Below are 13,939 nucleotides of genomic sequence, written 5' to 3' on the forward strand. Positions count from 1 at the left end.
TTTAATTGGAAATTTTACCTAGTACAAATCCTGTAATAGCATCAGAACATGATTTTCAGAAATTAGCTTTTAACAGCAGAGTGTTTCATTGGACACTCACACTGGTGAAAATAAATACATGAATTAAAGGCACTTCCAAGTTAGTTGCCAGGCTGCAGTTTCCCCTCAGAGCAGTATCTCAGATCTGGGTCTACTCAAATTACCCTGGACTGGTCAGTAAGTATCCATGCCTCTGACATACACAGGGGCAAATGATCAAGGATTTTAGTGCAGTGAATGCTCAATTATGTTACCAGCATAACTAACCTGATTGTGGTAACCACAGGCAAAAATCATTTTCTCCGTTGTTTTGTATATTGGGAGGTGGTGTCCAAGCCCAGAGAGCAGCTTCATGCCACCTCTCCCCAGACCCTGGAGGCTGTGTTTTTAAGGCAAGCCTCTTTGATCTGGGCTGGTTGGCACGCTAAAAGAAGATGTGAAATAACTCTTGGCAGGAACATTTCACGAATGATGAAACATCTGTTGATTTATGTGTAGATTACATTCTTTTGAGAAACCTGTCACCTCAGTAGGGACAGCTTTGGAAGATGTGACATAGGTGAAGACTTTCAACCCTTCTGATTTCTTTGCCATTCAGCTGTTGTTGCATGTGAAGCAGATCTTGCATCCTTTAAAGAACTCAAAATGCTGTTTGTACATGCTAAATGCAGCAAACCACCATTTCAAGCAAACTTGAAAATTATTTGGTTTTTTCTTTTTATCTACCTTTTCAGTCATGAGCTGACTTTCCCCCTGCATTTCTCCAATCATCAAAGCACATGAGAGCTGTACAAGCTGGAGTATTGTTACACTGGCATGATGGGAGATTTTGTGAAGCAGAACAGCTAATGCCATATCTCTTTTTTTTTTGGTTGAGTTTTGGGGGCTTTTTTGGTTGGTTAGTTGGGGGTTTTTTTGTTGTGTCAGAATGATGTAAATGAGTTCCACAGCAACACATCGAACATTAGCTTCCTGTTGAGAAGTGGTTTATTAAATAACTGAAGATCTGATTCTGTTCAATATAGATAAAATGAACAAACAAACAGCCACTATCTCTTCCTGATCTCCCCCCAAAGAGGGAGAAAACACATCCTGGAATGCAATAAAAATGTCTGAGCCAATGCTATGTAAGCTAACAGGAAATCATTAGCTATATACTGCCCACCCTCTCTAAGCTACACTTTTCATTTTGAAACAAATCTGTACTTGGAGGCATCAGTAATTATTTCCATTTATTTTCCGCTTCAGTGATATGTAAAGCTACAGTTTTGATACAGCTTGCCAAATGCCTCTGTTGATTTACATAAAAGGTTCACAGGAGGCAGAAATATTTGCCTGGGGGATAAAAATAAACATATTCAAGCAAACAAGATGCTAGTAAAAATGTAGTAAATTCTGAAATTCAGTGGAAAACTGACAGTATTTCTCCCTGTGCTTATCTAAGCATGACCACAGCAGAGTTTGGTGGATCAAAAGCATGGAGTGTTCAGTCATCCCCACTGATTTATCACCTGCTCCAAAGAGGCACTGTCGACTCTTTTGCAGAGGACAGAGTGAAGGCCTGGTGGGTGGCTGGTCCCACCCATCAAAGTGGATGGGGGCAGAGCTGCTGAGCTGAAGTTCTATTTTTCCTCTTGTAATGCTGCAGTGAGCACTGCTGATGGGAAGGGCAGGGAGGGAGAACCACAGAGCCTTTTTCTCCACTCTCTTGAGCAACCCCACACACAAACACTGGTGTCAGGGAAACCAGTGGCTGTGACCATGAGATGCAAGGTGGACTGCAGCACTATTACTCCAGTGACCAAAAACCAGGAACAGCAAAAGACCCCTGAGTTCCCCAGCTGTGGTCTGGCAGAAAACTACACAGTCTTCCCCAGTGCTTTTCAACTTTGCAGGAGTTCTGCACAAACCACAGGAATCAAAGGGGAGAGAGTTTCATCCAGACCTCTCCTGCTACTGCTGCATTCTACCCAGCTTTGAGTAATGCATGGAAAGCTCACAGCAGGTCCTCTCCTCCAGGTGGGCAAGAGACTGTCAGTCAAGGCAGCTGCTTCATAGTATGCTTACGGTCTCCATCTGAAAACATCCAAAACCTCCACACTCCTCCTCTCTTTTATCTTCTTAGTGCCATGATTTTTTTTTTTTAATAGATATGGAAGTGCAAACAAAAAATTTAAAACCCTTACTTTGCATTTGCAGTCTAGGTTTTGAGTCTTTGAGATGTTTGCAGTTAATGTCTTCAAGATTTTTTTGGCTGCCATGAACGCTGGAAACATTTTTTCCCCATTTGAATAAAAGCCAAGCTTTCATGCTGTATCATAGGAACTTAATGCACAGTCTTTAAGGGAATCTTTGAAAATCACAGAGTTCATTGCCAGTTCTGATTCTGTGTCTCCACAGAATACATTTTGCATACATCCCCCCTCCCTTGCAAGGCCCACTTGTGAGCTGGCTGCTGCTGCTGGCCTTGCAGAAAACACAACTGCATTGGATCTGGTTGTGATGGCAATGGGATGGTGGTTAGGCTGGATGGAGGAGGGGAGATGGATGGAGAGGCACAACCTCTCTAAGCCAAATAACACAAAGCATCCATTGCCCTAAGCAAGGTTTTGTGATCAGCTCCAATATTTCTCTCATCACCAAATTCACATCAGTGTCTTTTCTCATTGGAAATGTTGTTTATTTTCAGCTAAAGTAAATTTAAAGGAAAGTACAGAGACCTTCAATGCTTACTTTTGCACAGTGACAATGAGGGTCACAATTTTCTCTCAGAGTGAAAGATTAATATTTAAGAAATAATTTTCTTCCTCTTTATATTAGAGGAACAGGGTTTACCTTGAGCGTGAAGCATTATGATGCCATTTGTTCACACTGGCACTGAAGAATCAGACCAGAATAGCAGGCTTGATTTTAGTGCCACTTGCACACCTTCTGAATTCACATGAAATGGGGATGATTGAACAGGGAAGAACCTCACATTATTGCTGATTTAGCTGGAAAAACAAGACTCATCTTGTCCATTAAAAAATGGGCACAGTTTGATTTAGAGACCGTGAATTCAGAACATTGTTCTAGTGATATTAGAGAGCCCTTACTCTTCCCATTGAAAGACCAGTTCTGACCAGAAAAGAGTGATGTGTGCTATCAGCCACTACAGCATCTTGTGCAGGAGTTCAGTAGATCCTCCGCCATCTGAGCTATGCTACTGAAGGCTTTCAGGCTTCCTTGAAGTTGTGTGCTAGCCTTTAAAGCTCTGCATGACTGGAAAACAAGATCTCCTACTTGGTCAGTTCTACTCAGTAGCTTTTCAAATGCACAGCGTACTTCTGCTGCCCTAAGGTCTGTTGTACTCTGGGATTTTTGTTCAAGTCTTTAACAATGGCAGTAATGTGAAGCTAGGAGGAAAATTAACATGTACAACCTACAAGGAAGCACACATGTTCCTGTACCAGAACAAGGAGTTTTCAAATAGGAAAAGGTCCAAGTGAGGCACCTAGCTGGGTGTTGTTATCTGGGAAGTCCTTGTACCTCCTCACATAGCTATTTTATTGCAAAAAAGTGGATTAATAAGGTGTTGATCCACAACTGTATCTTCACAGTGCCTTAGTGTGCTATAAATGGAGGAGAACAAAGTGTCTTTTTCAAAGGTGAAAACAGGTTTAATAAAGTGGTTAACCAAATAACCTGTATTCTGATTGCAATGGTAGATCTCAATGGGAAGAAAAAAATGGTTCAGTGAGAGCTCTGCATCCTCCACGAAAAAGGAAGAATGGATAAGCAAGCATCACTGAAATAACACCCCTGGTGTAAGTGGAAAGGAAAAAAAATGTTTTAATTTGAAAAGCAACTGTGTGCTATCAAGAGCTGGTAGTGAGTTTTTGTACTCTGTCTTGTATTCCACCCATCATGACTTTAAAGCCTCTGGGAAAACAAGAGAGATTTTTGCTGACACAGCTGTCTGTCAGCAGGCAACTGGGCTTCAGGGCACTCAGTCAGTGGCATGGCAATTGTTTACAAAGAAGAACAAGTAACCTCTAGTTCTTTGGGTCTTAGTTGCCTTTCACCTCCCCCACCTTCTTCACAAACACAAGGCTAAAGAGAGGAAAATAAACCCAAAAATGCTCTCTTTGTTGTCAGAAGCAAGGGGTGGGGGGAAGGAAAAAATGACATGTGCATTTTCTCCTGTTTTATTTTCCAAATTGTATAAAAAAGGAAGTTCCAGATCTAATTGTAGAGTAAAAGTAAGGAAATACAGGTTCTAAATGCATCTGGTTTTCCTAAAATAGATCATACTTTTTTCTCTTTGCATCCTTTTAAAGTACATTTCTGGGAATTGTAGCCTGTATTTAGGTTTTAGAAATCCCTGTGAGATGCAGGAGCTGGGTCATTCCCTCTGGGGGAGCAGTGAGAGAAGAGTCACTGTAGTGGAGGAGAGTGGGCTGAGAGTCCTGTGGAAACTCATTGCAGTGGGTGCAGATGTTGGCAGATGGTTCAAGCAGAGGAGAAGGGTCCAAAGATGGGGAGCTGAGCAGCCATCACTGCCTGGAGATCAGCATTTGGGGTTCCTGACCATGGAGCAGTGAGGGATGGCAGTGGAGAGCCTGGGATGGAAGAGCAGGGAAGTTCGGGGGTTGAGGCACAGGGAGTTTGGAGCAGAAGGCTGGAAGAACTGAGGAGACTTGGAGTTAGGTGGTGCTCCAGGTAGCTTTTTGGGCCAAAGAGGATGGGTGGGCTGGTATGCACTGTGAAGTTTTATGAAACTCTGATCCAGGATGGATATGTGGAATTAGAAATAACCAGGAACTGGATCTTTGGAGTGATAAGAACCGTGGGCTGTGGTTCAGTGGAAGGGGTCTCCAAGGCTGTTAGGCCAAAAGGGATAGACAAAGCTTACGAGGTTGTGTGAGGACATCTATAGCACATCACTCAGGCGTTCTTGCAGTGATCCTGGTTTGAGATGGGGAGCACACATCACATCCTTCAGCAAAGGAACCTGCCTTTTTCCATACTACCAGGGCCACTAGGAACTGTCAGGTGGTCCACAAGAAGTCTGCAAATGCAATTAAGCATTTAGTCAACTTTAATATTTCATAATACTGCACAAAGTCTATACCTAGACCTCGCTGATAGGCCTAAATATGGAAAAGATAATTGTTTAAAACAGGAGTGGGGGTGCAGAGGTTGCCCTCCCTTTATCACTCCCTCAATTAGCATGTGAAGCCAGAAGGATCTTAATACTACATCCAAAGGAAAATACCATCAGTATTTTAAGCAGCTAGCATCCTTATGAACAGTCAGGGGGGTTTTTCTCACTCCCCAGATCTTCTGGCAACAGTGCTTAGCACCAGCTGGCCTCCATCACTCCTGGGAGTGTCTTTCTAGTACCAAAAGCTCACAGGACCATATTTCACTGAATCATCATTTTTTCTAGTACAGTTTGTGTGTATTCATACATAACTGTTCTTTGCAAAAAGGTCAGGGCTATGATTTTGAGTAAGCTAATTGGAGTTGAAAGCAGTGTCAGCTCCAGAACAAGTTCTGAGGACAACTGCATGCATGCCTGTCTGCTGCAGTACCCTGCTTTCCACCAGTCAGCCTCCTAGAGTTAAAAACCCCCCAAATCCATAAGCCTCTTAACATAATGTAGACACTAAGGAACTGGTATTTCTTTGTATTTTCCCTTTCACTTACTGAGATTGAAAGGATTTCTGCTTTGAAATCTCAAACCCCCTAATGATTGTTTGCATATGCTTCTGTATTCCTAAATTATTAGTTTTTCTCACCTCCTGATCTGGACCCTTCTCCAGGTGGTGGTAACAAACAGGTTAAAACTTTAATCTGCTGCATGTTTACTGTAGCTACAGCCATAAAAAATAGGAACTGTATACTGGTTCATAGTTTAATCAATATCCTTAGCTCTTTATCTCCCTTTGAATTTTATAAATTGAATTGTCAATACTATGTTGCAGGTACATTTCTTAAAGTTCATCAGAAGGTTTGAAGCCATGAGTGGCTATTTTAATCTAGACCTAGAAAATACTCCTTGTGTTAATGTATTTGTTTTGCTCCTTATATCCTCCAATTCTGACCTCTAAAGTCCCTCTCCCTCCCTCTCTCCCTCCCTCCCTCCCAGCAGTACTTGCTGCTGGGGTCTTTCACAGAGAGCTAGAAAATAACTTTACAACATGCACACAGTACCCCAGACTGTAGAAAAGATGGTTGCTACACAGGCTTGTAAAGCTTCTGACATGCCTTACAGCACTGGAGAGCAATTACATTTTCTACCTTCTGGATTAAGAGTGTGAGGGGTAAAAAGCAAGACCCCTTTTGCATTCATGGTCCTGTCTGCAGGAGCTCTTCACTGCAAATCTAGTATTAATCCCCTGTGCATTTCTAAGCACTCCTACACAACTCATGAAACGGCACTGTTCAGCAGTAGCCACCTTCCTGACAGCAATAATTGAGGTACAAACACCAGTCTGTTCAGATATTTTTATAAATACAAACATATCCATACGTATGCATATACATAAGGTGATGGTGGCTCGATGGAGGTCTCTTCCAGCACTGATGTTCTGCTGCAGCTCCAGGGAGCTCCTCGCAGACCTCTCTCTGTGTTACTGGAATTGCTGTGGGACTGTCAGTAACACGGATCAGCCACCTCAGTTCATGCTCTCCAGGAGCCCAAAGGCCCTGTGAGATCTGCTGTCATCTCAAAGTGGCACATCCTCATGAATACACTGGTGCATTCTTGTCATAGTAGTGTTTTATCCATGGCCATGCAGAGCTTCTGTTTGTCATCAGCTCTATGACAAACTGTATAACTGTTTTTTCCCCGATAAAAAGTTTCTAATTTTGGAAAACACCTGTGGACCATTTCTATGTATGTATGTGTGTGTGTTTTGTTTAGTAGAGGTCTTTAATAAGAACTGCAAGATTTTGCCTTCTGAAGAAGCAGCACAGTGGAAATTTTACAGCTGACTTTGCGATGAACTTATTCAAATATGTCTCAGACACATTTTTGGCATAGCTGCCATTATTTTCATTGAATCGCAGTTTTACAATTTTACGTATATTGAAACTAAGAATAGTAAGAATAACATGCACCCAACTTTCTTTAGGCCATATACAATTCATTCAGTCATTTACTAGCTATTTTAATTTCCAAAGTTGCAGGTACTTCGTAGCACTTGATATTTTAGACAGTCCTTTTTTTTTTTCTTTGAATATTGATAAGATACCCTACAGAGAAGGAGGTAAGATACTTTGATTCTTGAGTTATATTTTGCAATAGACGCAAAATTATGAAATAGAAACTCCCTTTTTCCTAAATTCATAACCAAGAGTCATTTTCTCTTGGGCCATTTTGTCTTCCATCCACTAGCTTAAAGAATTTGTATCCATTTGAATTTTGCCAACAGCAAGAGCTGACAAGTAAATGTAGCACATACACGATTCCCAGAACTGACAACAAGTGCAAGTCTTTTGCTGACTTCAGAACAAAGAACTTCAGCCTAGTAAGTAATTTCAGACTATTTGCCCTTGTCAGACTTTATAGTACAGGGACTGGACACAAAAATGTGAATCCAGGAAGCTATTGGTACTGTGTGTTACCGTCTTTTGAACTGCAGATACTCATGTAATTTCAAATGTTAATACATTTGTGACAGGAAAGAGTATTTCACATCACTGAAGCTTGTGCATTTTTCCTCTGTTGGCTAATGTCTGTCTTTCTTTCTAGCTGTGATTGACAGTTAGTTGCAACTTGCAAATAAGCAAATGACTTCTGAAATAATATAATTGTTATTTCAGCTGCATATACATCCATTCAAAAAAGGGCAGAAAAAACCAAAACCAAAAGAAAATCCATACTTTTTTTGTGAAGAGTGAGTAGCTGTAATTAAATAAATGCTCTTCCTGTTGCAATGATGCTTTGTTTCTCACCTCCTTACCTATTGATGTCCTGCCAGGGCAGGGTAGAACAGCAGGACAGGAGATGTGCATGAGAGACTAAAGTTGTACAGCTGATAATTGTTCCAGATGTCACGGGATTTCTCCCTTTTCCCTGTCCCTGGTAAGTTATTCCACGGGAACTTGTGTCTGTGTGAATTCATGTGAGGGGGACATTGTTTTATCAGAAGACTGTCTCCCAGGGGAGGCAGGTAGCTTGCTGCTTATGTTTAGTACCACAAATTTTAGCACCTCTCTGGACAGGATATGAGATCCAGGGACTTAGAGGGCATTCCTGGGAGCACAGATGTTATCAGTTCCAGGGTGGACAACAGAAGGAACTCCCTCAGGGAGACCCTGAGGGAAGAGTTTGAGGGACTTCTTGAGAGACACTCATCTTGCTTGCTGCTCCTCTGAGCCATTCTTCTCCCTGTTTGCCAGTGCACTTGCTGGAATAACTGCCTCTCCTCAGAGGTCTGGAGGACATGATTAAAAAATGTAGCTCCCAAGAACACAGATGTTTTGCTTTCAGCATCCAGTCGCTGGTATTTCTACTAAATGCTCTGTCACTTCCTGGGCAGATCTCAAGAGGGCTGAGTTCTGCTCATGTAGCCTTGTTTGTGTTCAGTGCTCTTCTTCAGCTGGGCAAAATCCCTCATTTTTGCCCGAGGCTCATTAACCTGGGTTAATAAACTCTCATTATCTGAGGTTTCCTCAATCAAGTGCTGAATTGATGATGAGCCTTCCAATACATGGCTACATGAGAGAGAGAGGTTTAACATCATGTAATTAAAATCCCCATTATTCTAGCATGAAGGTGACTGAACTGACACAGAGCAAACTATGCCTACTAATTCAGAAAATAATGATGCAGAGTGAAAGCACTCAGCACTTCTCCCAACAGGAGGTCTTCCTATGCCTGTGCAGGACACAGCCTAAGGAACTTCAGATGCTGGGAGAGACAAACAAGTAATTTAAAACTGGAGACTGAGTCAGGAGAGGTACACAGTACAGCTTATCTGTACTGCAAGAGAGGGAGCAAAAGATGTCTGAGATAATCAACTTAAGACCTAGTTGTGTGCTAAATGAGACTGATGCAAAGGAAGTAGTGCTGCTTCAGGTGTGGTGCGGCACATCCACAGAGTCAAGAGGAATTACTAAATTAGGTCATGCATAGTCGAGGGATACACTTTGTGACGAGGTGTAGGCATGACTTTGGTACTCTTAGACTTGTCTTGTTGACTCATTTCCTTCCCTTTTACAAGTCTAACTATTTTTCCAAACATATGGTACTGTCCTGGGCATGTGTCATCCTTTTCCTAGTGAGTTTTGAAGAAAACCTTCATTGTTGAGTTGTCCTCAAGAATGATGATTAATAAACTACATATACTCAAATAATGTACTTAGGTAGTGCCTCTGTTGTATTTTTTCTCAGGATTTTTAGATCTTTGTGTCTTAAGTGAAATGGAGATTGTAAAATTATTATGAATTTATTAAATGTCCCAGGCAAAATAGTTTCAAGCAAAACAGCCGTGACAAGAAAGAAAATGAAGATGCTTAGATATGTATTCATTATATCAGAAATTGAACTCAACAGGGGATGGCACAATTTTCAAGTGATAATAACCAGCTCGATTAATTCAAAGTCGTCTGTTAATATTGTTACTAAAACAAAACTTTATCCCTTATCTACACAAGTCTAGGCAGGTGATTTCTGGTATCAACCAAGAATGATGGATTTTTAAGAGTAGATTTTAATTTATTTCCAATCAAGGCTATTTGCCAGTGGGATTATGAGATTGTTCAAGTCAGTTCAACCAAGCAACTCTAAGCATTTAAAAATTTAGACCAATATAAGAATATCAGTACATTTCAAAATTAGCTTGTCCAGATAACACAGTAAAGCTCTGTTGGGACCACTGGATAACAAAACAAAAGCATCCAATCAGGAACAACTCCAACTTCAGACCAACCCATGCTATAGCCCTCTGAGAGAAATGAGGGGAGCAAGAATAAAAAATATTCTGGCAATTTCTCCGGTAGTGTCCTGATTCCCTGGGTCCTGGTATCTCCCTCTCCCCGTGTGTGACTCAATATGTCCCTGTCACATGAGAATCAAGTTGCCTTTATTACATTTCTGAATGAGAAACAGATGTGGCATTTGGTCACACAAAGTCCATGCTTTCAGCCATAGAACAAATACAAGGATGGGTCTTGTAGTCTTCTGGGATCTCTATACATGCTACCTGACACACAATATACATTTTTCTTCCAATAATTTGGAACCCACATGAGCATGGATTCTCCAGTAGGAGCTAATGTCTTAAAATAAATTCAGCATTCCAGTGTTTAGTCTTCCCCAGACCTACAGTCTTCTCAGATTTCATAGTGGTCTGTTTCTGCCTGGATGTATGGCATAAAGAGAGGGTTTTTGGTTTTTTGTTTGGGTTGTTTTTTGTTTTTTAATTTAGATAGGAGGATCTGCCTCCACTTCTTGGCCAGGCAAAAGCAGTTTCCAGTAGATATTTACAAATAAGCTTGAAGGACTTTAGCTTTGTCATGAGACGGGATAGAAAATAACTTGGAAGGGGTGTTTATTTTGACCCTCAGCCGAAAGTTTTGGGTCAACCACTAACACCTGACCCCCATTCTGCCCTCTCAGTTGTACCCAGCCTGCATTTTCACCTGTTTCCAGATTGGCTTTAGAGAAGTATTTTCTAGTCAATTTCTATTCATGCTCACACTGTATGGGCCAAGTCTTGTTGAATACTTTATTTTACAACACTGAAAACAAAAGGAGGAATAGGATTTTCCAAGGTTTTCAGTTAGTCATGTCTGCTTAGCACTAGAACTTCACAGCCCGCAGCTCCTCTGTGTTAAACAGCAGGAACAGCACTTATCCTCTAACATGCATTCAAGTCATATGCCTGAATTGTACTGAGGGTTTCTGGTTTCTGGACAGATTTTGAATATATATCAGCTATACAGTTGTGAATAATAGCTGTATTTTCAGTATCATTACTAAAATCAGTAACTGGGAGAGCTTATCACAGAATACCGGACTAGATGCATTGTGGGTCCAATCTAAGTCCCTCCATGCTATTATGCAGAAGGTGGTCTGGAAATCAAATTATAATTTTATGCTGTACATATCACCTTTTCCATGTAAAATATGTGCCATGAGTTTAATTATTAACACTATTCAATACTGTGCATAATTAAAATTCATCCTCAAGGTGACAATAGGATGCCTGCAACGGCTTAATATGGGAGACATCTACATAATGCAGCAAAACCACATGGCTGGCAGGATGATGCAGAAATTTTTTCCTGTTATATGTGGTTGTACCTGATTTTTTCCCATTTGTTTGGGAAAGATAGTTCAGCACAATCCAACAAATATTCCTCTGGCCAAAAAGACGTATATATCATTAGAACACCTTGCCCAGAGTGTTTTGTTCAGATTCTGCCATAAAGAAATACTTATAATGTTCAATAAAAGTAAAATGTTATCTAGAATTTTGACAGTGGTTCATACTGCAGCTCACATGAGCTGCACAACAAGGAGTATTGTTGGGTGTTCATGAGTTCACAGGCCAAAAATGTTAATGAAAAAATGTTGTTTATTCAATGTGGCCATGAACCACACTGAATGCTTCATTACACACTTAATGACTAAGATGAACAAATTGATTTTGTAAGTCGTTGTCCCAGTATGGCAGTTGGAAAAGCAATTGTTGTGGATCAAAACAAAACAGAAAACATCCAGATCATTCTTTGACTTGCAAAAGGCTTCATGTCATTTTTGAATGTTTCTTTCTCCCTTTTCATATCATATTGAAGCTACATATCAAAACAAAACTTGGAAATAATTCCATTTGTGCCTTTCTTGATTTTTTTCCTCATTCTTTTTTTGGCAAGATGCTTCACCAGATAAATTCAAGTAATTTCAGTCAAACTATTGTTTCTTCAGTGAGTAAATGGCTTTCTTAACAAATTTTGACCACATGGGTCTTGTCTCTACAGTTGAGGCAGACAGATGCTCTATCACCCGACTCGCTAGTGCTAGTCTGAAAATTGGATAATTACTCTGGTGACAACCACCCGAGCTAAGAAAGCCCCCTTGAGCTGTGTGTATATATGTTATTTAAAATATGTTCTCATGTCAGTGTAGCTGTGTAGCTTTCCTGAACAACTTTTGACTCAGACAGCAAGTGCTCGATGTTGCAGGAAATTATTCTCCAACAGAAGTGCTTTTTTGCTGTTGTGGTCCAGCTGTTACTACCTGAAACAAATTGGTACCAAATTGTATCACCTTGCAGTGTTAAAAACTAGATAGCACTGGATGGAAGAGTAGATGTCCTTCACTGAGGGATGCAGGGTTTCAATTTGGTCATGTTGCCAGCAAAATAATTTCTTGTTTGCCTATCTAAAGGGTTAAATGGTCAGGTAAGAATGCTTAAGTGTTATAAAGGGCTTCCTTCAGTTTCCCAGTCTGGACATTGTTTACTTTGCACATAAATGGTGTTGCCAGGGCCAAGGAAGAGGAGTATTTAAATGCTCCCTGCAGATCAGGAAACAGAGAGAAATCCTGAGGCAGAGGGTTGACCTGTGGTGAGGATATTCACGTCTGGATTCTAAGGGAAGCTTGTGCATATGCCCTATGTAAGCAGGGGAGACCGTACCATGTTGCTTCTCTCAACCAAGCACTGCAATCCTCCAGCATTCTGGAAGGCTTCAGTGAATTGCTTCCACTAAGAGGCTGAATTAAGCTTTATGGGTGTTGTGGGTTGTTGATTTTTTTCCTAAACCCAAAGGGTTTTATGGATGAGACATTCTGTTTTACAAGAACAGGTGGTTTTTTTAATGACTGCTTGTTTCTATCTTCACCTGTTTTGGTACTGCACAGAAAGTGTGTTGAGTAAATGCAACAGTGTTTATTAGTCTGACACAGTGGAATTCTTAGAAAATACACTTTATTGCGTCCCCAGGAATAAAGACAGCTACAAAAATAAAGAGCACTGGAATAAGGGATATACCTTCTAGAAGTTACCGTAGTCCTCATGACCTCTTCAGAGTCAGCATTTCCCTCTAGCACTCTAGACAGCTACGTATAACAAATTCCAAGGGATTCTTAAATATGTCACATTTTGGTAAACTGAGATAGCTTTAATACCCTTTTTGACCCTTTTACTTTACACTGAGTTCTACTAAACACTTGCCAATATCAGGAGATCCAGAATTACTGCTGCAGAATGTCACAGAATGGCAGGTGCTGAGCTTTCAAATGGCAAGTGCTTCTAGGTGAAGTGACATGCTGTTGTTTCCCCTTTCCTTGCAAATTGTTTTCTTACAATCAATCACCAGCTTTTATTCAACCCTTTTTCACCTTAGAAAGCCCACATGCCTCAGGCTTGGAAGGGAATCTAAATGGGAAATGTCAACCTAATGAAAAACAAGCAAGTGTTCTGTAAAGTCACAGTTTGTACTTGTACATGTTCAACACCAGAGTGCTGAGCAGGTCAGGTTCTCAGGTAGTCCAAGGAGATCTTCTGCCATTGGGTCCTGAGGTCATTGTCACACTGTGAAATCTGCTCAGCAGCTCTCAGCTCCAAGGATGACTTGCAAAATTATCTATTGTATATTCAACATAACCAACGCGATCATAAAGATACTGATTTCTTTTTAAGAAGGTTTTTATGCCTTGTTGTTTAAGCACTGCATGGGAGTGCAGAGCTCTTGCAGGATTCACTAGTGTCTGAGGTGTGCATGTAAAATTTTCCTGGCTAGCACTGAAGTATTCCTGGAGCACACATGGTGTTACTCACAGGATGGTACCTGATTTGAGACATGAAGGAGGAGCAACTGAAAGAACTTAATGCTACTACAAAATTTGGGATCCTGATTCATCTCAGGATAATAATAGGCTTGGCCACTCCCATAGAAATGT

At 40.8% G+C, this 13,939-nt stretch overlaps 1 protein-coding gene across 1 annotated transcript in view; it reads left to right on the forward strand.

The window, feature by feature from the left end:
- Positions 1 to 13,939, forward strand: part of CLVS1 (clavesin 1) — a 100,524-nt gene that overhangs the window by 46,616 nt on the left and 39,969 nt on the right. The window lies entirely within an intron of this gene.

The sequence above is a fragment of the Corvus cornix genome, chromosome 2, assembly GCF_000738735.6.
Source record: "Corvus cornix cornix isolate S_Up_H32 chromosome 2, ASM73873v5, whole genome shotgun sequence".
Classification (NCBI taxonomy): Eukaryota; Metazoa; Chordata; class Aves; order Passeriformes; family Corvidae; genus Corvus; species Corvus cornix.